This window comes from Dermacentor andersoni, chromosome 7 (assembly GCF_023375885.2).
Source record: "Dermacentor andersoni chromosome 7, qqDerAnde1_hic_scaffold, whole genome shotgun sequence".
Taxonomy (NCBI): Eukaryota; Metazoa; Arthropoda; class Arachnida; order Ixodida; family Ixodidae; genus Dermacentor; species Dermacentor andersoni.
Genome location: NC_092820.1, coordinates 89,574,655 through 89,601,620, shown reverse-complemented (window position 1 = coordinate 89,601,620; position 26,966 = coordinate 89,574,655). Strand labels below are relative to the sequence as shown.

The 26,966-nt window shown below is 45.0% G+C and overlaps 1 pseudogene; it reads left to right on the top strand.

Moving 5' to 3' along the window:
* The first annotated feature begins 548 nt into the window (after nt 1-548).
* Nucleotides 549-26,350, top strand: LOC126534779 (putative nuclease HARBI1; annotated as a pseudogene).
* The last annotated feature ends 616 nt before the right edge of the window (nt 26,351-26,966 follow it).

The window sequence follows — 26,966 nt, the reverse complement described above, 5'->3', positions numbered from 1 at the left end:
CCTAGAAATATACAGAGATAAATGGATAGCTCACGGGAAGTGCGTGAAGCACCGTACGAGATTTACCCCCGTATTCAGAAATGCGCCTTGACTCGAACTTGACTTGCGGCCGCCTCAAGTCGGCGCCAACGCGCATCATAAACCTCCCTTGACTTGAAGCGCCTCCTCGCGGTGGACTTCACTTGACCAAGTACGCGAAAACTTCAAGACAGGGCCAGTGCTACCTTCAAGTGGGCTTGACAGGTTGAGGAGCCATGGCGGCTTATAGGAGCGACGTTGCCAGAAGAATCAGCGCGTACGAATTTGCGTGTAGAGCATGTGATGTCGTCTTCGGTGATGCATTTTACATGCAAACTGTGCCACGGCTATGGATGCGCGATGCACTGAGATTTTACGGCGCCGGAACCTTTCAAACTGTGAGCGAAGACTTGGTCAATGTGTCCCAGCCCACGGTGTGCCACACGGTGAAACGAGTGACGCGCCTTCTTGCAAGGCACCTGTTCCGAGCAGTCGTCCGCTTCCCGGATGCCTCACAGCTGTCAGGTGTGATGCGAGATTTCTACGAGATAGCCCACTTCCCCGGGGTGACGGGCTGCATCGACGGCATACATGTACGCATAAAGAGTCCCGGAAGCGATGACGCAGAAGTTTACCGCAAGCGCAAAGGAGTGTTTTCTATTAACGTTCAGGTAAGCCCTTTCTCACCATGTGTAGGGATCGTACGTAAGCGATTAGTTTTGCAGAAACGTAGAAGCAGCGGTAAAAGTCATATTACAATTCTCGCATGCTGTTTTAAGTAACTATGTTACGCGCGTCATATTCATTCACACGCTATATTTGACGGAGAGACGGTACGAGTGCCGCTTTTTAGTCGCATGTGTGGTCTCAACTGTAGCGCTGCGGCAAGGACGAGCTTCGCTTGCTGATCACGAAGCAACTGATATGATGTGCGCGTGCACATATTTTTATTTCACAACGTAAGAAATAGGCTATCACACTTCTGTCCATCGTGACCACTACAAGCTGTGCAACAAATTCCGTATATACATGTGCCGTGGCAAAAGCGGCGGTGAATTATGGGCCACATGAAATTTTTAGTTAGTTGAAAATTTCTGCGAGATAGCCTTCAGTTGTTTTCAGATTTTTATCCTCCGTCTTGCTGGGAGGTAAAATGTACTTACAGTTGTTGCAACGACAACATGCCGTTCCTGTACTCATACTCTGGTTTTTTTTTGCAGGCGGTTGCCAGACCAATGCTGCAATTCTTCAACGTTGTAGCGAGCTGGCCGAGGTCTGCCCATGACAGTCGCATATTCGACAATTCTAGAGTACGAGTTATGTACGAACAGCACCGTGTGCCTGGTCTGCTGCTTGGGGACATGGGCTATGCCTGCTCTCCTTTCTTGATGACCCCCCTTGCTGAGCCAGGTCCAGTCAACTCACCAGAAGGCAGGCAAGTAATGCCTAATTCTTTCAGGGGTGTATATGATAGGTAACACCTCTCTCCATAATAACATACTATGTTTTTGTAAAGCTATGCAATACACCTGAGGTGTATTACAGTGAGTAGCTGCAATGCATAAGCAACACGTTCCTCTGTTATCTGTTGCTGCACCAAGAGCACACAGATGGCGTCGCCTATATAGCGCGAGATTGTTACAGTTCCGTTCAATATAATGGTGGGTAATTAAATATGGCTGGCCAGAACGAATGCAAAATCTAGGTGCTACATTGTTTGCAAGAAATGGAATGTATTTGTAACCATTCAATGTAGATCTGTGCTAACTACACAGAATAAAAGCTTTGGAACAATATAATGTACAGTGTGTATTCGAAAACTAATTGCATTGCATTGTCATTCTATCAGGTACAACAAGGCGCACATCAAGACCCGCAACTCCATAGAAAGGGCCTTTGGAGTGTGGAAAAGGCGCTTTCCATGTTTGGACATGAAGCTGCAGCACAAGCCTCGTAATGCAGCTCGCATAATAACAGCTTGCTGCCCTGCACAACGTGGCCCTCCTACGAAGAGAACCCGAGCCACTCGGTCTCCATGTTCCCACCAGCCGGTGCAGACGTACAGGGAGAAATACTCGCCAAGAGCACCTGCCAACTGTTAATGGTGTGGGGGGCAATCTACCTGGCATGCGTGCGCGACAACTTCTTATCCAGAGAAGTTTCTCTTAAGATTGTTGTTTGAAATCCACCTCAGTGTTTCTGAATAATAGGGGTGTGTGAACAGTGAATTTTGAGACTGAATCGAATGGAAATCGTGCAGAATCAAATCGAATGGTTTTGGAATAATGAAGAGGCATTAGCAGCATTAATATAAAACAATGCTCACATCCTAGTATAGTCAGAAAGGTTCTGTCATTACATAGCACATTATGAAGTGTTTATTAAAAGCTCAAACAGAGCATCAGGAGCAGACCAGTAGTTTCTTTGTATGCGCAGAACTCTTTAGAGTGTGCGAATGGTCACTGTATAGCCTGTAATGTATGGCTACCGAAGCGACGTAGCCTGTTCCACTACGCGAGTTCTCAAGTTTTATGTCTATACTATGCCCTAGGGGTAAAACCTTACCGTGCTCTTGCTCCAATTTTGTTTAATTGGGCGCAGTTTATGCTTTGAAATATTCAAAAAGTTTCGAATATTCACACACCCCTACTGAATAGTTGGGTAATGGGTTTAGGGTTCTTCTATGTGTCGTGTGGCGTCTGTATGGCACTACAGACAGACGAAATGTAAAAAGACCGTGTGTGTTAAAAACTCAGTTATTGATTCCACACGCAGCCTCAGGGTGTCATGCAGCTTTTATTTATCGCATTCAATTTTGCGAGCTCAACTTGCTTTTGAAGATTCAATATTTCTGTTTTGAGCTTATGCTCTTCATTCATTTTTTCAAGTTGTCTGCGGGCTCTTCTTCCATGAGATGCATTCGCAATTTGTGCTCTTCCCTGAGCAAAGCAATCCTGACTTCATTTTCAGAAGCCAAAGTTTTCTCGAGGAGTGCCATCCTGCTTCTGGGTGGCCTCTGGCTTGTAGCTTCTCTGGCTAGTTCTGGCTCATTCTCCTTGTTTCAGTCAAGAAGCTCTGGCGCAGGTGTAGTGTCATCCACAATGGGTGAACTTGTAGCGTTCAAGTCATTACCCATTGATTAGTCGTTTTGTAGATGGCCAGGGCTCCTGTGCTCCTGTGAAATGATCATTAGTTCAAAATTATACTCATCATGCAGCACACTTTGCATCACTGAATGTAACTGCCACAACAAATTGCTTTCGACATATTCAGCTGAGGGTTTTGAAAAAAGCCTAAATGCCTTCTAAAGACATATGTAACTTCTCCGCACTGTACAAGAAACAGGCTGAAGGTACCAATTGCACAGACATGTATACAGCATCAAAGCCTCAGAAACCACGATAAACTGGGAAGTGGTTCCTCCCACTTTCCTCACAGCAGATTGCCTTCAAGTTTCATGCCACAAAACCTTTGTAATGTGTTTCATGAAATAGTACTATACCATAATAGTCATATGTTGGTTCCACTTCTCCTGTTATGTGCTGCAGGAGCCGAATAACAAGCTCACTGTCAACTGGGGGGAGGTAGATTGCGCCATGAGAGTCTTCTTCATTTGGTATTCTGGTGGCCATGTGGCCTGCCACCGCCCCAACCAAAGCCGACAGCGGTGTCATGCCTGCTGCAGCAGGTCCTCCTCCTAAAGAAATGCGCAACAGTTGTAACATTCTATGAAGTACATTTATGATGTGCTTTGAGTGGGCCCGTACACAATGCACATTGAATAAAAATGTTCAACATATTTGATTTCAAGCAGGTTGCTGAAACTGCTGTGACCCACTTTTTTACTCGCATCCTTTCCAGTATTGCATGCAAGGTATATTACAGTATTACATTGTGCCACATTTCATGTTCTCTAATCTTTGTATAAATGTGTTAATATTTTCCTAGTACATGTATTTTTGTTACCTGCATTGCCTTTCAGCGTATGTTTAGAAGACCATGTGGTATTCCATAAAATGTCACTGCTGTATTGTGGATGCAATACACAATGCTCATTGAGGCTGTTCTGAGTCTCGCCGAAACAGGGTGCAGCAAACTTCTATGCACATACAAACAAGTAGGCAGGCTGTTATAGTAATAGGGCATTTCAGGAGTTACAAAATGTGATTCAGTGCCAAATTTTGTGAACTGGAGCTTTTGTGTATCTGATCATACTGAAATAAAGTACCCTGAGCGTGTCAAACTACTGCTAAGCTGTTTTTGCCAGCATACAATTGTGTCGGGGTACCATTAAAAAGACGTTACTTTTCAGAGCAGTAGAACGAATGCTGTTTGAACAGCTCGCTTGTTGCATAACTGCTTCGAGCCTAATGCCTGCGTTTAGCAAACCTAAGCTGTGTCTGCTCGTGTGTTACCCTACGCCCCATGTGACCCCCATCATGTGTTCCAGCATATGCACCACGCGAGAAGTGCTTGCGCATAACGTTGATCACTTTGAGGAAAAAGCTTTTGTACCGTGCACCATTTCGGCCAGCTGCAAATCTCAACTCTACACGAAGCACAAGTGTAAGGAGTGCAGTACAAATGAGCGAAAAAGTGGCAATGTTAATTTTCGTGACAACGTCGAAACGCGGAGACATAAATAACACGAACATACAGTACGATGAACTGTTCGTGTCACTTATACGTAGCGGTGTGTCGTTGTTTTCGCAGTCAATGACGCGAGTCTCGGCAAGCATGCAATCACCGAAGCCAATATACTGTCGACACCACAGACACACACGCGCAGTTTGACGACACAATTCCAATGACCTACACAATGGTGCTGGTCTTCTACGTTCCATCATCAATAAAAGATCGCTTACCCGTCTTGTGAATTTTTCTTTTTTCTTCAGAATTCTCCTCCTTCCATTTCTGCTTCATTTTTCCCCGCATTTCTTCAGCTGCTTGGGGTGGCGAGGCGTGACACCATGCTGTGCGTTGTACTCCACAGCGAGGTTCTTCCACGCCGCAGTTTTCGCCCTCAGTGATGCCACGTCCTTCTTTTTACATTCTAGAACTTTTTTATGATTGTTAACTAAGCTCAAAAGAAGCGACTTCTTCTCGGATGTGAAGCGCGGTGCCGGTTTTCTCGAGCCACACGGTGCTGTCGTCTCCTCCGACACCATTTTAAAAGTGACCGTAGAGTGGCAGTGGATCGACTTGGATGGTTATGGCTGTTTTCGTGCGGTTTTCTTTTATTTATTTCTTTTTTCTGCCAATGGCTGTCTGCAAACGGGCACCTAGCTTAACGTTTAAGGAAATCGTCGGTTCTACAGATATATGAGATATTATTACTGTCATTCAATCTGGTAACCTCGCTCCCAGACACACCGCGGCGTAGCTTGGGCTTGACTTGACGAAGGAAGGCAACGAGAACGTTTGTGAAACGTGATCGCTGCCTTCAGCTTGTTTAAGTCGGGTGTAGTCTTGAGCAGGACTTGTTCAAGTCAAGGCGCAGCTTCAAGTTAAGGCGCATTTCTGAATACGGGGGTTAATGCATTAAAAATTTTCCAGCAAAATTCTTCACCAATATGAACACATCTTCAATTTCAGTTAAGGCATATGCATTATGTGCAATTTGTGGAGTTTTATAATAAATTGTTCTTTACGTTATTAATGCACCTGTTCAAAAAAATTAAACTAAATTATGGGGTTTTACGTGCCATAACCACTAACTGATTATGAGGCACGCCGTAGTGGAGGAATCTGGAAATTTCGACCACCTGGGTTTCTTTATCGTGCAATTAAATCTAAGTACTCGGGTGTTTTCGCATTTCGCCCCCATCTAAATGCGGCCACCATGGCCGGGATTCGATCCCGCGACGTCATGCGCAGCAGCCCAACACCATAGCCACTGAGCAACCACGGCGGGCTACGCCTCTTCCATTAACGTCGAGTAAACTAATGAAAGAACAATATATTTGTTTCATTCGTTGACAAGAAAAAATTTACTTTCAAACAATCATTGCAAAGTAAAGGAAATAAATATTTTGTCTTTCATTTCTGCAGATTCATCACCGTGTGGTGCCTACAATTGCACTAATGAGTGCGAAGGAAAAAGCCAAGGTTGGCACTTTAATCCGCAACTTGGATTGTGTCGTGCCAATGACAACTCACATTGTGGTACAAACGGAAATCAGTTTAATAGCTGTGATGAGTGCAACAAAAACTGCCAAAGTAAGTGCCACTTCAGTTTTCCAAAAGCAGGAGATTTCTTTTTCGTGACGTAGTTACACCAGCCCCTACTTTCAATGAACGAACTTGCAGATGAATCATCCTCAAATTTACGCACAGCAGTAGAGAGTATGGCTTCCTCTCTAGGTCTCAAGTGCTGCATATTGTTTGGCCCAGCTTGGCACTGGATGAGTGAATGTACGGCAAATAGACACATGCATATGTTTCGCATCTACTTGAAATAGGGTTGTGGCTGATACCACCACGTTGGTTCATTTTTTTTTTTGTGTTCTTACTGTTTTTTCAACACAATGGATGGTCCATTTTTCACAACTACCACATCTGATGATATTGGATTTTGCTAAACCTATCCTTCAATCGGCCACCATCAATTATAAGTTGCCCTTTATGTTTCTCCGCCCCAAATTGATAAAACTATTTCTGCTAGACATAAAGCCAGAGCAGCCACGTCATCGTTTCTTTTATTTAAACACACTGACAAGCTTACGAATATAATGCCTACGGCATCTCTAATTTTTCTAAACACTCCGGCCGAGATACCTAAACCATCCTTAAATTAGAAGGGAAATTTTCGTTGCAGCTATGCTGCCTTATGTGTATTCTGAAATGTTACCTTTTGAGGCGTCCTTAGAAGAGGTTTCCTTGGAACTGCCTTACCCTAATGTAGTTCCAATCGACCTTCATGTTTCCTGTCCTCCCTTTTTTTCAATAGGTAGCCTTCTCGGCAATGACTTGCTCATATGAATGAACGAGGTCTTCTTTACAATGCTTGCCCACGGATGCTCGTGTGATAACACGTAATATTACTTTCTAGTAGACGGCTGTCTGGCGACAAGAAAACGGCGCCTGCAAGTTTGAGCAGACGATAGCGTGCTCTATGCGAAGTGCAAGGTTCAAGCAGACTTAATATCCGTGTCCTCCAAAACACTACGGTGCGCGTTTTGCTTGTCGAACATGGCGCCGAATCTCTAGGCGACGAAAAATTGACAACGATCTGAGGAATAGCGCCCTACTGTGACGAATACCTTGCTGTCGAAGCATCGTGAGAGAAATCTAAAGAAAATGCAACTATCAGTTGAAAACAAAGGGCGAAACAGCACATGAGCGCAACTTAGTACATTGTCACGGGCTAATGATAGTCACCAACACAGTATGAAAGCTGTAAATGGCGAAATTAACTCTTTATCGGCGAACCTGTGCCCAGAAAAACCGGCTACACTAAAAGTACGACAGCAGTGAACACAGTCGGTGATCGTCGAAAATCTGATCTGTCGGCCAAACACGTCGACCTTTACACACGAGCCATCGAAAGTTCCAGAGTAATCGGGGGCGCCCTCGTGTCTTCCAGAAACTTCTTCACAATTTACGTCGCACTTGCAGCCAGACTGCGCAAGCTTCGGCGACAACAGCACTATCGATATCATTCGAGAAAAAGAGAGAGAGAGAGAGAGAAAAGGATGCTTAGAAAGGCAGAGAGGTTAACCAGAGGCAGTTCCGGTTGGCTACCCTGCACAGGGAAAGGGGGATAAAAAGAGAAAGAGACCGGACGGGGGCGATAGAAAGAAACAGAGACGAGCACGACCAAACCGCGTACTCTACAGAGCGGTAGGGGGCGGCGTTCTTACAGTCTATCGTGAAGCCCCGCAGACCGCAGGAACCTTAATAACGCGAGCAATGCCTTTAGCGTGGATGTTCTGTGGGAGTACTGACCTAAAGCTTTAGGTTCTGATAGTGGACGATTGTCCAACTGGTCTAGTACTGTGCACAGCAGATGCCTCTGACCACTATATCGTGGGCAGACACAGATATGTGCGAGCGTCTCATCAATGTTGCATGTGGCGCACGTGGGGCTGTTAGTCATTCCAATAAGGAAAGCATACGAGCTCGTAAATGCAACGCCTAGCCACAGACGGTACAGCATGGTCTGTTCACGTCGTGGTAACCCAGGCATTAGGTGCATCCGTATGTCCGGAGACAACGAACGCAAACGACACATGGTGAAAGCGTTCCAGTCCCACAGAGGCAAGGTACATTCACGGGATGTCAATCGCAGCCCAGCCACAGCGTCTGTTCGCGAAAGAAGAATCAAGACACGTTGACCACTTTCATGTGCAGATCGGGCGGTTTCATCGGCGTGGTCATTCCCGCTGATGCTGCAATGTCCTGGAAGCCATTGAAAGATAACGTTGTGTCCCTTGTCATGGCTGCGATGATACATGTGTCGAATTTCTGAAGCCAGTCGTTCATTGGGTCTGTGGCGCATTGGGCATTGTATGCACTGAAGGGCTGCCTTGGAGTCACTGAAGAATGTCCATTGTTTCAGGGGTTCCTGATTAATGAGTGCCGCAAGTTCAGCCCCCGTTGTTGTGATCGAACATGAAGTTCCTAATTTGAATTCTTCAGATTTTGCCGGGATGAAGACTGCAGCAGCTGAGCTGTTCAGTTTTACCGAACCATCTGTATAAGCATGTAGCCGGAATCTGAGTACGTGGTGAATGCATCCCAAAGTTGCTTGTTTCAAAGCTTGCAGCGGCACTCTAGCTTTCTTTCTGATTCCTGGAATTGTCACTTGCGCTTGCGGCCGGTGCAGACACCACAATGGATCTGATAATCGTGTAGCGGGTGTATATTTTGATGCCAAGTAGGACTGATGTCTTACAACACCTTTTGGCAAAAGTAGAATGTTGCCTCTTTGCTGGCAAGCAAGCAAGCAACATGGTGTGAGAGAATCCGAGTCAGGTTTCGGATGTGTGCTCTCAGGACCGCTGTATCTATATAGACTGTCAAAGCAGTATATCCTGCAATGGCCACTATCGTAATCGGTTACGTATTTTAGAGGAGACCGAGACAAGTTCTGAGTGCTTGTGCTTGCACATACTGAAGTTTGTGGATATTTGTAGTGCAAGTATATTCTAGTACAGGTAAGCTGTACCGCAGGAAGCCCAAAAACAGTTCTTTATATAGTTGCAATTATTGATGGTACTGTTGCGCGCCAGTACTTCGCGCCGAAAAATGCAAGAAGGTGCACAATGGCGGCCAAACGCTTTGTCATGTCCGAGACGTCATGTCATGTCCCATACTTCTCCAACAACTTCTGTCATGTACTAATTGTGGCCATGTCGTCCCTGCAAACTTCTTAACTCATCCGCCCACCTAACTTTCTGCCGCCACTGCTACGCTTCCCTTCCCCTCGGAATCCAGTCCGTAACCCCTAATGACGATTCGGTTATCTTTCCTCCTCATTACATGTCCTGCCGATGCCCATTTCTTTTTCTTAATTTTAACTAACATGTCATTACCTCACGTTTGTTCCCTCACCCAATCTGATCTTTTCTTATTCCTTATCGTTACACCCATCATTCTTCTTTCCATAGCTCGTTGCGTCGTCCTCACTTTAAGTAGAACCTTTTTCGTAAGCCTCCTGGTTTCTGCCCCGTAGGTGAGTACTGGTAAGACACAGCTATTAAACACTTTTCTCTTGAGGCATAATGGCAACCTGCTGTTCATGATCTGAGAAAGCCTACCAAACGCACCCCAGCCCATTCTTATTCTTCTGATTGTTTCCGTCTCATGATCTAAATTCCGCCGTCACTACCTGCTCTAAGTAGATGTACTCCCTTACCACTTACAGTGCCTCGCTACCCATTGTAAATTGCTGTTCTCTTCCGAGACTGTTAAACATTACTTTAGTTTTCTGCAGATTAATTTTTAGAACCACTCTTCTGCTTAGTCTCTCCAGGTCAGTGAGCATTCACTGCAATTGGTCCACTGAGTTACTAAACAAAGCAATATCATCAGCGAATCGCAAGTTACTAAGGTATTCTCCATTAACTTTTATCCCCAATTCCTCCCAATCAAGGTCTCTGACTACCTCTTGTAAACACACTGTGAATAGCATTGGAGAGATTGTATCTCCCTGCCTGACGCCTTTCTTTATTGGGATTTTGTTGCTTTCTTTATGTAGGACTGCGGTGGCTGTAAAGCCGCTATAGATATCTTTCAGTATTTTCACACACGGCTCGTCTGCACCCGGATTCCGTAATGCATCTATGGCTGCTGAGGTTTCGACAGAATCAAACGCTTTCTCGTAATCAATGAAAGCTATGTATAAGGGTTGGTTATATTCCGCACATTTCTCTATCACCTTATTGATAGTGTGAATATGGTCTATTGTTGAGCAGCCTTTAAGGATTCCTGCCTCGTCATTTGCTTGACAGAAGCCTAAGGTGTTCCTGTTAATATTTGCGATTACCTTAGTAAATAGTTTGTAGGTAACCGACAGTAAGCTGATCGGTCTATAATTATTCAAGTCTTTGGCGTCCCCTTTCTTATAGATTAGGGTTATGTTAGCCTTCTTCCAAGATTCCGGTACGCTCGAGGTCATGATGCATTGCCTATAAGGGGTGGCCAGTTTCTCTAGAACAATCTGCCCACCATCCTTCAACAAATCTGCTGTTACCTCATCCTCCCCAGCTGCCTTCCCCCTCTGCATATCTCCCAAGGCTTTCTTTACTTCTTCCGGCGTTACCTGTGAGATTTCCAATTCCTCTAGACTATTCTCTCTTCCATTATCGTCTTGAGTGCCACTGGTTCTGTATAAATCTCTACAGAACTGCTCAGCCACTTGAACTATCTCATCCATATTATTATTGATATTGCCGGCTTGGTCTCTTAGCGCATACATCTGATTCTTGCCAATTCCTAGTTTCTTGTTCACTGCTTTTAGGCTTCCTCTGTTCCTAAGAGCATGTTCAATCCTTCCCATATTATGCTTCCTTATGTCAGCTGTCTTACGCTTGTTGATTAGCTTCGAAAGGTGTGCCAGTTCTATTCTAACTGTAGGGTTAGAGGCTTTTATACATTGGCGTTTCTTGATCAGATCTTTCGTCTCCTGCGATCGCTTACTGGTATCCTCTCTAACGGAGTTACCACCGACTTCTATTGCAAACTCCTTAATGATGCCCACAAGATTGTCGTTCATTGCTTCAACACTAAGGTCCTCTTCCTGAGTTAAAGTCGAATACCTGTTCTGTAGCTTGATCCGGAATTCTTCTATTTTCCCTCTTACCGCCAACTCATTGATTCGGCTTCTTGTGTACCAGTTTCTTACGTTCCCTCCTCAGGTCTAGGCTAAGTCGAGTTCTTACGATCCTATGGTCACTGCAGCGCACCTTGCTGAGCACGTCCACATCTTGTATGATGCCAGGGTTTGCGCAGAGAATGAAGTCTATTTCATTGCTAGTCTCGCCGCTCGGCCTCCTCCACGTCTGCTTTCGGCTATCCCGCTTGCGGAAGAAGGTATTCATTATCCGCAAATTATTCTGTTCCACAAACTCTACTAATAACTCTCCCCTGCTATTTCCTTTTTTTGTATGCCATATTCCCCCACTGATTTATCTCCAGCCTCCTTCTTGCCTACCTTGGCATTGAAGTCGCTCTCAGTATAGAGTATTTTGTTTTCACGCTACTTCTAGACAGGTTCCTGTCAATGATGACGCCAAGAAAGCAGTGCGTTCGTTTGTATCGTGCAGTTTGGTCATTAATCCGCAAAGCATACGGGGCCATGGCTTTGCGAGTAAAGGCAACGAGTGTACATTTCTCAGGGTAAACCTCCAGGCCTTGCCTTCTTAGGTATGTTGACGCGGCCGTTGAAGCCTTGTGAAGTCGTGCGCGGACTTGTAGACGTGTCACCATTGAAGGCCATATGGAAATGTCGTCTGTATATATGGAGAGCTGAATGGTTTGCGGTAACGAATCGGCGAGACCAACGAGCACCAGGTTGAACAGGGTCGGGCTCAATGCCTCGCCTTGCGGTGCACCACGACTGGTATAGCTAGACGGCGTTGGTCCGTCTTCAGTAAAAATAAAGAGCTTCGATTCAAATAGCTGTATATCCAACGAAAGGCATGTCGACCAATCCTACAGCGGCTAAGACGTCCAGAATCGCATGAGGAGGGACAGTATCGTGCGCACCTTTGACATCAAGGAATAAGGCCGCAGTGATTCGCTTTAGATGTTTCTGGTGCTGAACATATGTTAGGAGGTGAATAACGCTGTCAATTGACGAGCGTCTGCGTCGAAAGCCAGCCATTACCTCTGGATAGACGTAAAATTCCGAGTAAAATTCTAACAGTGTAAGCATCATTCTCAACCTTACCTTGAAGATACAGCTGGCCAGTGCTATCGGACGGTAAGATGACAATTCCAGTGGAGACTTCCCAGGCTTGAGGAGTGGAACAAGGAGACTGGACTTCATAGCCTCGGCGATCTGAGTTTCTAGTGCGGACGAAAAGCCTTCGTGGCATGCATCTTCCATAAGTCATTTAAATACATGCCAATCTATTGTTTATGTAAAATTAAATGGGGCGGATTTGGTTAGGCCTTTGACCTTCATGTGGGTAGGAATGTGGTCGCTTCTGTGAGTTTCTATATCTGCGAACCAAAGGACGCGGCGAGTGAGGCTTCCCGAGACAAAAGCCAACTCTAAACACCAACTGTACGTCCAGCCGCGCAGAAAGGTGGGGCTGCCATCGCTTAGACAGCAAACTTCATGGTCACAGGCAAAGGAGACGAGGTTTCTTACTTTGTAATTTACCTGGACGCTTCCCCAAAGTGAATGATGTGTGTTAAAGTCCCCAACAAGAATCCATGCATCAGCAGTCGCAACTATAATGCCACTCAGTCTCTCTCTGTCGAACCGACTTGATGGAGAAAGGTAAGCGCCCACTAGACTAAATGAAAGTTTGCGCTTTTTCACGGTCGAACAGGCACACTGATCACTGTCGTGTGGCAGCACTGGATGAACAATGTAAGTCAGTTCACGGCGTATGTGAATGATCACCTTGCTAATTTCATTACAAGTCGATGACACATAAGGTTGATAGCCTAAGATCCGGACCGGTTTCTGTAGGATCGGTTCACATACAACAATATTGGGGAATCGACTGGTGAAAATGCATTGGCGAAAATCAGCAATACGGGATTTCAGTCCACGGGCATTCCATTGGATAATAGATGCGTCCTTGACTTTATCTGAAAAACGGCTTGCGCGGTAGAGCCATTGTGCTTGGTATTCCAGGCTCATAAGAACCGGATGCAGACCGTCAAGCACTTGCAGTGCACCCCGAGCAGTTGGCGTCTGCATGTCATTTATCAACACGCGAATGACTTTCATTAGACACTTGATTATAGTGATTACTTGCTTGTCTTGTCCTCGCACTTGAACTGTGCCGTCATTGGTGCGTTTGTAGTCCAACGTCAGTCTTTGTTCTGCTGGAGGACGTAATGTCGGAAGTGCAGGCCAGGCGTTTGCAGAAGATGTATTCAGTGCGTCACCACACGCCGTGTTGCTAGTGTGAGTGAGTGTCTTGGGAGCACCAGCTCTTGGAAGTAGCGTCTTTTCTACGACGGTCTTAGTATTTTTAGTAGACGAATATTGTCTGCGGGGGGAACGACGCCGTCGCACTTTGGCGGCGACATCTCTGTGCGTTGAGTTTTCTGTCACCATTTGTTTTAAGACTTTCAGCTCTGTCATGTGTCTCGCGCAGTCTTTCGACGATGGTTCATAAGGACCAGAGCAATTCGCACACTTGAAATCAGTCGCACGGCAAACATCAGCGCCGTCCTGCTCGGAGCATTTTGGACACACGGTCGAATTTTCGCATATGCCACTGACATGCCTTATCTTCAACCAATTACGGCACTTAAGTGGACGTTAAACGAATGGTCCGAAAAATCCGACTTTCACGTGTGACGGCAAGCTTCCTCCCTTGAAGATTATCCGTACACAACGTGATTCTCCTAGGCGACGATTCAAATAATAGTGATATCTGCTGTGGCGGGTTTAACCAATATAGGTAGATCGTTGTCGTTGATTGACTCGTCGACATCATAAATGACACCTGCTGAAGTATCGCTGTCTTGTGGTATTATGGTGCGAACATTAAGCTTTCCCAGCACTTTGACTGTTGTCAAGACCTCCAGCGCTGCTCTGTCCCTGACATCGATCGCGAGAATGTTCTTACGGGGGTTGATTCTCATATTTGTAATCTCATTCCGAACAAGAGCCTCCAGTGTGACAGATATGGCTTGCCTCTTTTGCCGATTCAGGTCATCGGTTTTAGTATCTGGCAAGAAAGGGATCGTATGAGCCATGTCATTGTTCTTTACCATCGCTGTCGTCTATGTTAAAGACGAGGAAGCAGTAACGATTTTCCTCTTTCCTTTTTGCCTCACAACTGTCAAGTAGTCGCCGTCATCCGATAGATCCTCGTCTGAAGCAGAGTACTACAGCATGGTGTCCGTCCTCGCTGCCTGTTTCGCTCATGAGGTGGTTGCGCTTCCTACGAGCACTTGACGCTGTGACGTCTGTCTCAAGCCTGTTTCACATGCAAGCGAAAATGCTCGCGAATCCTGCCGCCGCGCCGCAGAAATCTGTTTCGAGGGGCAGCGGCGGCACTGGCGGCGCGAGCGGCGAGGTTCGGGAAAATTGGAATTTCATCGCAGCGGCAGAGCGGCAGCACCGCTTCCGAACGGCCCACCTCGACACGTGACCAGTGGAGTACTAGTGCAGGAAAGCCTGCGCATAGGACGATGCTTATTTACTTGCTACACGTGGTACGGGCAACATGTCAAGAGCGCTTTTCAACAAATTGTTAATCGCTAAGCCCAGGATATGTATTTATAAAATAAAAATTTGGGAGGCAGGGATACAGCAATGCTTATGTTGGCAGTCGCAAAGTACCGAAACTGGCTGAACGTCCCGCGTTTTTTGCCAGCAACATTGCTATTCGCGGAGGCGGAAAACGCGCGGCGGCAATGCTTGTGAAACGAAACATCGCGAAAAGCTTCGCAGCGCCGCGCCACTGTTCGCTCCATTTGCTCAATGGCTTGCATGTGAAACAGGCTTCAGGCGGACGTCTAGCGGACTCCGTTGCCATCGCCGAATGTCTCGGCAGCGGCGTCTCCCGAAAGGAGGCAAGAACACTCGTAAAATGAGAGCAGTAGAAAACGGGGTTGTGCTCAACAGCCACTTCTTCGTCTTCTTCCGATTCGAGAAACTTCCCATGCTTGCGGGCGCGTCCCGCGCTGAGCGATAACATTTGTTATACGGTGACAAGCGCTCACCCGTAAAAGAAAAACAACTGCACGTGTCAATATTAGAGGCGGCAGGCATTCCCGCAAGGTATCCTTACGTGCATCTGCGTTGAACTTTAATCAGTATAAAGCGTATTCTCTTGTAGAATAAATATATGTCGAAAAAAAACGCGTTCAATAAGTTTACGGGTTCAGTAGGTTTCTTAGTTAACGAAAAGGTCCTTTTCAAGAGTGCGGGCAAAGGGAAGTTTAAGAATACGCTTGGTTTTTCCATGCTTCCGTTGCGGTAGGGATGTGCGAATGCCCCTCAAATAAGGTCTGACGTGGCTGAAGATAAGAAGGTTTCAAAATTTGGCCCTACGAATGTATAGATATCATCTTCAAGTGTTCTCCTAATGATGTGTTCTCATACCTAATCGCTCAGTCTTTGAATGGTATTGCATTGCAGTTGGGAAACACTGCATGCATTGCAGCTGCATCACTTCATGTCAACTTCCAATGCATCTGAGAAGCCGTCGATAACGCAAGTTTCTTTTAGCTAATGAGCAATGGTGCAATATCGAATTTAACAATTGCTTGGTTAACGGCAGTTCCTGATTTATTTATTGATCTTGCTTTACAAAAAGTGGCTACTACAGCGGCTACAATTGGCTCAGAGTGTGATATTAAGCATCCAGCCCACATGTTCCGTTGCGCTAATATTTCTGAAATCTAGACCTTCTTGCCTATTTGCGTTATGATAAGGAACCCATTTTACGGCATACGCTATATCGGTACTGTTGTTCAGTTACACACAGACGGAAAAAAAGAACTCGCTGCGCAAGCTGCATCGACAAGTCACTGTACGGAAAGGCACGTGCGCAAAACGTGAACACGCGAATTACAAGCCAGACCACAAAAACGTCGTTATTCTTGTCGTTATGTCCTTCAAGAGTAGTATAAGGGGAACCAATAGACTATGATGCAAACCTTTTCTTTTTGCTACCCTGTGATTCAAGCGTGCGGGTTTCACACGCCTGGCTGGTTGTACCACGAATACCTACGAATTTACTGTTTCCTGTGGTTCTAAGCATTGTTCGAGAACATTAGGAATATGATAATTGTGACAAAAAGTATAGTTAGGCTGGAAGGTTAAAAAAATATCTTGGCGAGCTGTCGTTTAGAATTGAAGTGTGAAAACATATATTTAGACAGCCTGAAGGAGGCACACCGCAAATTAAACATGAAGATTGGAAATGCGGACCTTTTCGGAAAGACAAAAACGAAGTAAACCACTCTGATAAATGGCAGCAACAAAACTAAAGCAGGACAATGTGAAGGCAAGATAATATGTAACATGCCTACTGTTATTGATTCATGTGGAATTACAACGACAGGCAGAGCGTGGCGTCCAAGGAACTAAATAGCATCCACCATCATTACGGTTTCAAAAATGACTTAGCTGGTTCTCTAATCACAGTTTAGTCAAAGCTCTCCTATAGTAACGTGCTGGAATGAACGCATCCGTGTTATTATCAAGCATGTCTTGATATATCATAGCATTTTAAACCGATGGAACATGCAATATTCGTTAGCTATATTTAAAGAAAGCTATTGCCTCAATAGTTTAAGAGACAACGTTGTAAGGGTTCCAAGCGTATTCTAAAGATAGCCAACAAGAACAGGGAACAAATACGGACATTCCACGTTTATCTGAGAATGGCTTTTAGGTGCTGGTTCCTTGCGTCTTTGCAGAAATCCTAAAGAAAATCTTTAGCAGCTGCAACGCTGGCGACCAAAATACCTATACGCATGGTGCAAACTGAACATAGAGAGAGACAATCAGAAGACAGAGCAATCACAGGGAGGTTAACCAGAGGGGAAAATCAGGTTTGTCACCCTACGCAAGGGGAAAAGGGAGGGGGAGTCAAAGGGACAGGCAACTACAAGGAGAGAGGAAGATAGCAACACGGACGCCCGATCCATGTGTCACTATCAACGCGTACTATCACGGCAGGGCACAGTAGCTCTTCCAGCGCTCTAAAAATCAGTTCAGGCTACAACCGCTTGTCCAAGTCTGTTGTCGTTAGAAACAGGGAACGCGAATAAGAGCCTCCTAGCTGCCACGTTCATCACACGGGGCCTCAGTGGTCTATCCGAATCTGAATTCAAAAGAGTTCGGAAAGGTCACTCGTAAACATATTCTATAAAACAGGGTAGCGTCGTGTCCTCAGAGTCCAGCTGGGGTGCAAATGTGTAGAGAATCGTCTGTGTAGTACAACCGGTTGCCTAGAAAACTTCGGTTGTTCGACAAGGTGAACGTGATGTCCAATGTGAGAATAGGATGCTTTCTCGAAACATCTGTCCATGTTAAGTGTATCGACTCCACTTTGCCGCCTTGATGAGCCTGCCGAGCAGAGCTATCGCCACGTTTGTTGCCTACGATACCGCAATGACTTGCAAGCTACTGAAATGTCGCGTGTGCCTTTTCTCAGGCAGGGCCATTGAAACTGAAAGCAATTATGCTTGAATGTGACGCTAATAAAACGAAGGCAATGCAATCTTCAGTGCTACGCTTCTGACTTAACGCGTGTTGCGTCCCTTCCTTGCACGCGACTGCTGCGCTTCGTTTTGCTCACCATGCTCACAATGCCTAAATACTAGCGCTGCAACTTGTACATTCGCACAGTTGTCTAATGCACCTGTTGACTATGCAACCAGATGCAACCTTATAAACTGTGGCTATCTGTGCACAATAGCTACAGCACATGTCCTGTACTAAAGATTGATTTACTCGACAACTGCAACAAACAGCAAATTGTCTAACGTAGCACGCACGCAGTCGCACAACTTGATCTTCGTTCGTCAAGACAGAAATTGCCTACAGCGAGGGGGGTAGATACGGCGCATCAAATATGTTGCTTTGTCTTCGCGAAGTTCTTGAGGTAAAATAGCATTTGGATAATTTCAATCTTTCTAGATGCTTTCTAATAACAGTTCTGGCAAACTTTCATCTGCTATGGGGCTTTGAAGATATAATTTTGCCAGATCAAGTCAGGAAGCTACGCTGGCGTGTTCTAGGCTGGCTGTAAGGTTTGAAATCTTTGTAAAGGGTTATCTATTACGGATCGCTGAAGAGCCTTCAGAGTACGAGAGTATCCACATTAGTCCCATTACCCAGTCAAGCACAACAACATTTGAAGTTGCTCAAACTCGCCGCATGGGAACTACTCTCCAGACATATATAAGAACATTTGATGTTGCTCCATCTCCACGATGCGCGAGTGATATGCATCGCCAGCATATACGCACACACGTGCTTAGGTGTGGTTTCCCAGTCTATTGCGCGGTAATGCGATGGTGCATGTCAGGGCGCGCTTCGAAGGACAATATGATATTCAACATCATGACAGAGAGGCTTACCCCAGTATTTTAGAAGGTACCTCCACTCAACAGTCCACCACGACTTAAGCAAAGGACAGCAGCGCGGTCCTTAAGTGGTCTCTGCAATTCGTTGACGCTACGCGGCAACTCTTCAGAGCTCCAGTTTCTTCTTGAGTTTCTTCTTGAAGATGCAATTCTCAACTCGATGGAGTTGGTGACATCGAACTCGCGTACCTCCATAAGCAGCCCGCAGAGTTAGCGCGCGACGCCGCAGTTGTGTGGGTGCCACGAAACAAGAATTGTTAGGGTTCTCACTCATCTGCGCCCCACACATCTCAGACACAACGTGCGGGCTTTGCGGTAGTGCTGCTAGATGACATAGCGTGTCTCTAGGGGCGCGAGAGAGAAGCAGTGCTGCAAGGCACGCCTCATACATGAAGCGTTTCAGCCCTGGCAATAAGGCGTGTCCTACAAGGTCTCCATGCATCGTGAGGTGGCTTCTGTCGCATCTTCTTCTGGTACATACTAAAATACTTCTGTCACCACACGCTCCCGTTGTCCGTATTTTGTAACGGTTTGCTCTCCAACAGCTTTAGAACATTCAATGCCTTCGGTACCAAAGTTTACCTTTGTAGCTCACCAATGTTTTCTTAGCACGAGCTTCACTACCTTGTAGGTTATTATTCCTGGGTCATTGTGCGAACTGGATGCTCTTTGCAGTCGTTTATTTTTATGGACCCTCATGAGTTTTTGCTGCGAAATCTTCTCATCGATTTTACAACCTGTCGTTTGACAAGTACCTATCCCTACGGACGGTCCTAAAGTGTTTACTTACCTAGTTGCTAATCTCTACGATTCGAAGTGACACATATTGTCTCTTCGGAAACATAACCACACCAACATCTCCAGCCGAACCTAAGCATTGCCCAAAGTGCATACCTTCGTAGATACACAGTGCAAGTTTTCCGTATTTCAGCATAATTTAAAGCAGCAGCACGCACCTGCAAGGTGCGTCTCGTCTTCTCGCCCCCAAGGTGAGAAGACGAGGCGATGAAACTTCGTTTTCAAACTTAAGCGTCCACATGTTCCCGGTATTGCTGCAAACATGACAAAGAGTAATCAAACATCATTAGAGCTATGTTGTTAAAAAAGCTTTTAGTCATGACTTGTCATTTTTTCTCTATTATAACACAATATTCTATACTATGTTGTCTGTCACCATAAGAGGCGTAGTTCCTGACATTTTCATTGAGATAATTAAATTACATCGTGGGGTTGTAGTAACGCAAAAAAAATGAAGCCAGATTACCGACTCAGTTTTTACACTTATTTTACAGTGCGTCCACTAATTGACAGTGGCCTTCCTTCCTTGTATTTTGAAGTCGCTTTTGCCCATATCACGTACTTATCCTGTTCATTGTAGTACGATTTACCGGGTGCTATGCTATCTTGTATTAGCTGCTTAGGTGCGAACGTTTAACTCTTCTCAAACTAAAGATGGGATAATTTTGTAAGAAATCACCAGAACATATATGTCACTAAAGTAATACACGTCCATATAATACAGAACCTAGCATGCCTGTTTCTTAGCAGTTTCAAGCAAAGGAGTTATATGGACATGTTGATACTGACTCATGTTTGGAGGGCCGAAAGAAAAAAACACCACTGCTATACACAAATTATCAGAGCTAACTTGCGTTACAATCAACTGATCAAATTTAGCGGTTCAGAAATGTACGCCAATCGCTTGTGACCAATATAAAAAAATAACGCCTCATGCCACTGACATTAGTGACAAAATGCAAAACCGGAGGGAAAATACCTTATGTAGTAGAGACAAGAGCTACACAATTTAAAAAAAAAAACTAAAATATCTAGGATTAGTTGGACAACCCCGCACACAGGAAACTTATTTTTGGCTATTGTGGATATCACAAAACCAAAAGCGCAAGTTCACTTTACAAAAGGGTAAATGAATGTTGACTCACTCAGTGATTCTGCGCTATTTTGTTGTTGAAGGGTCGCGGCGCTTAAGCACCAATTCTGAAAAGACATGTTTGAGGACACGTGCCGATCTGACCTCGCGCTGGTAGATAGTCATCTGTAGGCGGCTGTCATGAGATTGTATGCCCATGCACTAAACTTCTTTCTACGTGTTTTGTTCATAATTATAGATACGTTCACAAGTGAGGGTAATATATCTATATGGGTGCGAATGTACATGGCGCTTATTTTCTGTCCTGTCGAATTGAGTAATTATACCGTGCGGTACTTTTGCTGAGTCATCCATTAACGCCGGTGCAAACGCTGCTCGGCCAATTCTTTCTGCAATATGCTTCGCTGAAGCATGTCATAGTGATTAAATGGTGCATCAAGTACAAATACAGCTGAAGCGTATAAACGCATTATGTGACCTGTGAAATTTAGGCTGAGGATTGCTGCCTGTTCTCACTGGGTGCTCACTCTCGGGCTTTGCTACGGCAGAAAATCACCAGCTTTCACTGCTACCGCTGTACAGAGTCATAAGACCTTTCATTCTGCAACAGCAAAACACGACGTCAAAGACTAAAATATAAATTTCTCGTTAAAGAAACCGCACTCGTTGGTTTTAGACAATTTGATTGTACCTCAATCAAATTGTCAAATCATATGATAATACATTCACACGAAACACTCGGGAGTCAGCGTTATCTATTACCAGATTACTCTGCAGCGCAGCACTCTTCACGGCCCACAAAAACGGGCGTGCAGCTGCCCTTGCAGCTTCTCTATAAATAATGAAGATCGGCGCCCTAGTCTGTGATGACTTACATAGGATGGGAAAAAGCTTGGATAGACACTATAGAGAAACATTTTGTTCGGTAATTATTGGGATGCCAAGATCCTACAACGCATAGGAAAGTTGAAATGCTGCACATATATTACCGGAAATAAAACTTAAAAACATCATGTTTTGTTTTTACTTGCCTGTGTAAGCACAGAAAAACAAAGTTATTGGAACAATGACATTACCTTAGTGAAGCAATTTTGTGGTAAAGAAAAAAACACAAGGCAGTTACCGGCTGTCGACAGCAGTAATTGAGACGTTTGGAAATCGAATGCCAAAAAGGCTACAAATAAAGTTGCTATGACCTAGAATCACCGCACCTAATTAGGTAGGTATCAGCAAGAAAAGCTGCTATTCAGTTTCATTCGTATATACTAGTTTTAGGCTATTGTTATTCTTTTAAACAAGTTTCCATATCTAACAATGATTTGCTTACAGCCGTTGTGTGTGCTGAAGAAATAAGCACAACAGCAGCTCCGGGTTGGAATTTCCAACATGCACCAGATTGGAATTAAACGTGGGTGCCGTCCCAATGCTACGAAGCACTCCTGCAGCAAGAAATATTTTAAACATCAATGTTTATAGAAAGCACTAAACACCATTTATAACCCATGGACATAGTTTACATAACGGAGACAGTATGTGATATAGAAATAAAAAGTTATTCTTTCGTCTGCTGCTTATTTTTTTGCAATAGCACAGAATTAGGGGGCATTTGTTTTACCGATGATTACCGTGGACGAACATTTTAAATGTACCAGCGATGCAGTGTGCCTCGATTGGTAATTCAAGCGATCACTGAAAGCGAATTTCCCTCGTGTGCCAGGCTGTCCACAACGTGTTTATAACGTCATTGGCAGGGCGACGGCAACACAGAGTCACCTCTCCTATATTAGGTGCAAGCACAAGAATGGGGTCAAGGAATTCCTCGACCTCCTTGGAGCCACTGACGCTCTTTCCTTGGTGAGAATGCTTGCGTTGTGCAGCAGCAGATGAAATGTAACACCGGTTGTAAAGTGCAGCAGCATTTTTGAAGTGCTGCATACTGCCTGCTTGAACGCGTCTTCTAAACTTGAGATTAGACGAACTACAGTACTAGGCGCGCAAGAACAGAGCGCAAACGAAGATACGAGCCATCGTGGTTCTACTGGGGTTCGCGCCCCTGCAGATTACTTCCGAGCTAGTGCTTGCGCTGCTGTGCCACTAGCAGTGACGCCGGAGTTGCAATTGGAAGAGCGCGTGGTTGCTAACTGCCCTCCTTCCCTAGCAACCTTCCTTTGCACGAGCTCACCAAAGAATCGTGTAGCGCCTGATTTTGGGATCCCATTCGCGACTCATCCTGACGCACTTGACACTGCACCTACCTTGTGCGGAGCCGTGTTGCGGGATAGGACGTTGCCGCCCTTGGTCTTTAAGTAGAACATCACGGCGACAGTGATGATGGCGATGACGGCAGAAATTCGCCTGCGTTGTACGCATACGTGTTGCGGTAACATAAATTAAAAGGTGCCAGTAAGGATAACATTATTCTGACTTGAGGTATTTTAATATTGGAAGAAAAAATATTGCGAAATTAAGGAGATAGACTTTCGTCAATCGTTCCTGTATTCCTGTCATCCTTTCAGGGAGTTTATTTAGTCATTCGTATTGCCACGAGGAGCGCAAGGAGGGGAAATAAACAAAACAAGTAGAATAGCTATTGTAAAACAGTCCTGCCAGTAGCCAGGGGAGGGTAAGGCGTTAGGAAAATAAAAAGGCCAGAAGAGGCAGAATACAAAAACAACCAATATAAAAAACATTGACGGAAAGCGATGCAGTAAGTGAACCCTAAGAGTGAGAAAAAGTTGTTCCCTTGTTCTCAGGAAGCAGAGTCTTTTATTTTATTAAAATACTCAACCATCATCACAGGGCACTATATTCCGGCAGTAAGAAACATGACCACCCAGGGCAGTCAGTTCTTACCTAAGCATACTATTAGGAGCTTAGTCATATACGTAGTCTGGCGAATGAAGCCTTGTTATTCGAGACTACCTGATAACATTTGTCCGTGCATTGTCATTATGTAATGTGCCAACGTTTACATGCACGCACATCTGCCTTTATACTACTGCCGCCGATGTAGCTCGCCCCTATTTTGGGCGAACGTGTCTTGCCCGCGAGTGAAGCGCAAGTGCTTCAACGATTCATGTGATGGCTATGTCGGATTTAAAAACGTGAAAATCATGTGTGTATCAAGAAAATTGTACTAAAAAATGTAGCAGCCATTACACTTTGTGAAGTTCGCTGACCAGCGAAGCAGTAGCACAACATACAGAGTGAGAGAAGGATACATGTAATAATTTTCATCATTTGGTAATGGTTATGTTGATAGCTTTGTGATTACTATGCTATACACTTAGTTGCTCGGTTATAACCTTAGATACATGATTGGTTAAAGTTAAATTATACACGGCCACGGTTGAGTACTTGATGGACAGTGATTGATGTGGCACTTCTAACGAAACTCGTAGCACGAACAGAAAGGATATTTTTTTTATGCTTTTGAAAAGTCCACATTGAAGTCTCCAACGATGATCATCGAGGTAGTGTCATCGCGGCTAACACATGGTCATGAATGTCTCAATATGAGATTTAGGCGTGCCTGGAGATATATAGATGTACATACCACAAGTATGCCTGTCGATTATACGGCGCAGACATCTCAACAATCCGTGACATTGTCATCTTGTGAGTCAAGGGCACGTGGTTGTACGTACATTTTGTCCTTTTCGTATATGGCAACGTCTCCTGCTCGTGAGTTCACGTGGTGCTCAAAAACCATTCAAGTATACCCCATCAACTTGAAACAATGTATCTTGGTTTATTCATTTTATTTATAATTTTTTTTATTATTCATTACTGATAGTTGTGGATTGCTTCAAGCCTGTTTCGCTTTCGTTGGGGGTCAGCCCCCCACCTCAAGACTTGTTCATTTTGTTTTTGTCTGGGCTTACCTTTGTTCAAAATAATGCATGGTCCATTTTTGACAACCACCATATCTGATAATATTGGATTGTGTTAAGCTATCCTTCAATCGACCACCATCAATTATAAGCCGCCCTTTTTACGTTTCTCCACCCCAAATTGACCGAGTTTTTTTACTGGACATAAAGCCCTAGCAGCCACTTCATCATTTCTTTTAAGAAACAGTGTGGCAAAATAACAATTATGCCTAGGGCATCTCTACTCATTCTAAACACTACAGCCAACATTCTTAAACCTTCCTTATTGCAGCTTTGCTGCCTCACGTCTAACCTGAAATATTTTTTTGAAGCGTCCTTAGTAGAGGCTTCCTTGGCGCTCTCTTACCCCAAAATAGCCTGCAATCTACCTACACGTTTCCTTTCCTCTATTTTATTTCAGTAGGTGGGCTTCCCAGCCGCGACTTCCTCATTTCACTGAGCGCGGGCATCCTTACAGTGCTTGCCCACTGATGGTCGTCTGCGAACGCGTAAAACTACTTTGTAGTGGACGATTCACCGGTGACAGAGAAACGGCAACTTCAAATTTGAGCAGAAGGTAGGGCGCTCTATGCGAAATCTAAAGTACTAGCAGACTTTATATCCGTGGCCTCCAAAACCGGCGCGCACTTTACTTGTCGCACACGGCGCTGAATCTCTAGGCAACAAAAAATTGACAACTTATTTGAGGAACATCGCCCAACTGTGACTAATACCTTGCTGTCGAAAAATCGTAAGAGATATTTTCAGTAAATGGAGCTATCAGTTGAGAACCAGAGCGAGAAACAGCACAGGACCACAACTTAGTATATGGTCACGAGCTAATGATGTTCGCGAACACAGTAGCGAAACGGTAAATGGCAAAACTTATTTTAAAATAATTATCACTCATTTTATATGACTTTCCTGATTTATTTTAACAGAAAATTCAGCGCTATTCAATGCTAATTCTTTAGATATTCGCACATTTATCGTCCATATCATTTCGAATAATCCACCCATTTCTTGGCCAATCCCCCATTGTGGGTAGGAGCCCCACACGTCATAGACGACAACAACAACAGCAATTGTTTATTAAGCGAACCAGTGCCCAAAAATTTAGGCTTCATTGAAAGAACGACAGCTGCGAACACAGTCGGCGGTTGTAGAAAATCTGATCTGCCGGCCAAACACGTCGGCTTTTATGCATGAAAAGGAAATATAAAATATGGGGTTCTACGTGCGAAAATGACTTCCTGATTATGAGGCACGACTTTCTGATTATGACGCTTCTCAAAAACCATGGTCGCGATGCTACAAACATAAGAGGAGAGCGACAGACAAAAGTACACTCATAAATCAAAAGTAACAAAAGAAGAAACAAAGTCCAAAGTGAAACAGTTAAAAAAAATGTCTTAGTTTCACCTATGCGCAGTTCCAAATTTTTTTTAACGCTGGTATAACGGCTTAAGTCACACATGCACTAATAGGTCATGAGCGACACCGCTGTGATAGCCAAACGCTGTCTGGCACGACCTCATAGACGAGTGCGCCAATGCTTGGATGATCTTATAGGGTCCGAAGCAGCGGCGTAAAAGCTTCTCACTCAGGCTTCGTTAGCGTATCGGGGTCCAAACCCAAACACGGTCACAGGGCTGGTACTCGACATTGCGTCGCCGAAGGTTGTAGTGTCAGCTCTCGGTCGTCTGCTGGATTTTGACCCGCAGGTGTGCGAGCTTTCGAGCTTCTCGGCGCACTGGGCGTCAAGATTATTTTCGCCGGTGACGTGCAGCAGAATGGCACCGAGAGTCGTCCTCGGGTTCCTGTGTAAACCAGCTTGAACGCGGACTCTGCGTTGTTTCTTGCAACGCCGTGTTGTAAGCGAAAGTTACGTACGCAAAGACGGCATTCCAGGTCTTAACTTTACTTAGCATGTCAGCGATAGCATGTCAGCGATAGTCTTATTCAGGCGCTCCGTAAAGCCATTCTTCTGCTTGTGGTAGGCAGTTGTCCTCCTGTGGCTTGCCTGGCTGTGTTGCAGAATGTTTGGGTGAGCTCCATTGTAAAGGCCGTTCCACTGACGGTGAAGATAACGTCTGGGGCGCCATGTCGCACCAGTGCTCTCGATAAATAATTTCGCCACTTCTGCTGCACTACCTTTCTGCAGAGCTTTCGTTTCAGCGAAGGGACTTATGTAGCCTATCGGCACGTCGATTTTCCTATTTGCACATGTTGACGTCAGAAAATGTCCCAACAAACTCATCCCGATCTGCTGATATATTCGACAAGGAGGCTCGATTGCATGTAGTACAGTATTCCTGCTGCCCTTGCCAGCGGTGTCTTCCGTCGCTGACAGTCTCAGAATGTCTTGGCGCAACGGGCGACGTCGGTGATCAGGCGTGGCCAGTAATACCTTTCTATTTCCGCGATAGCGAGCGGAGGAATCC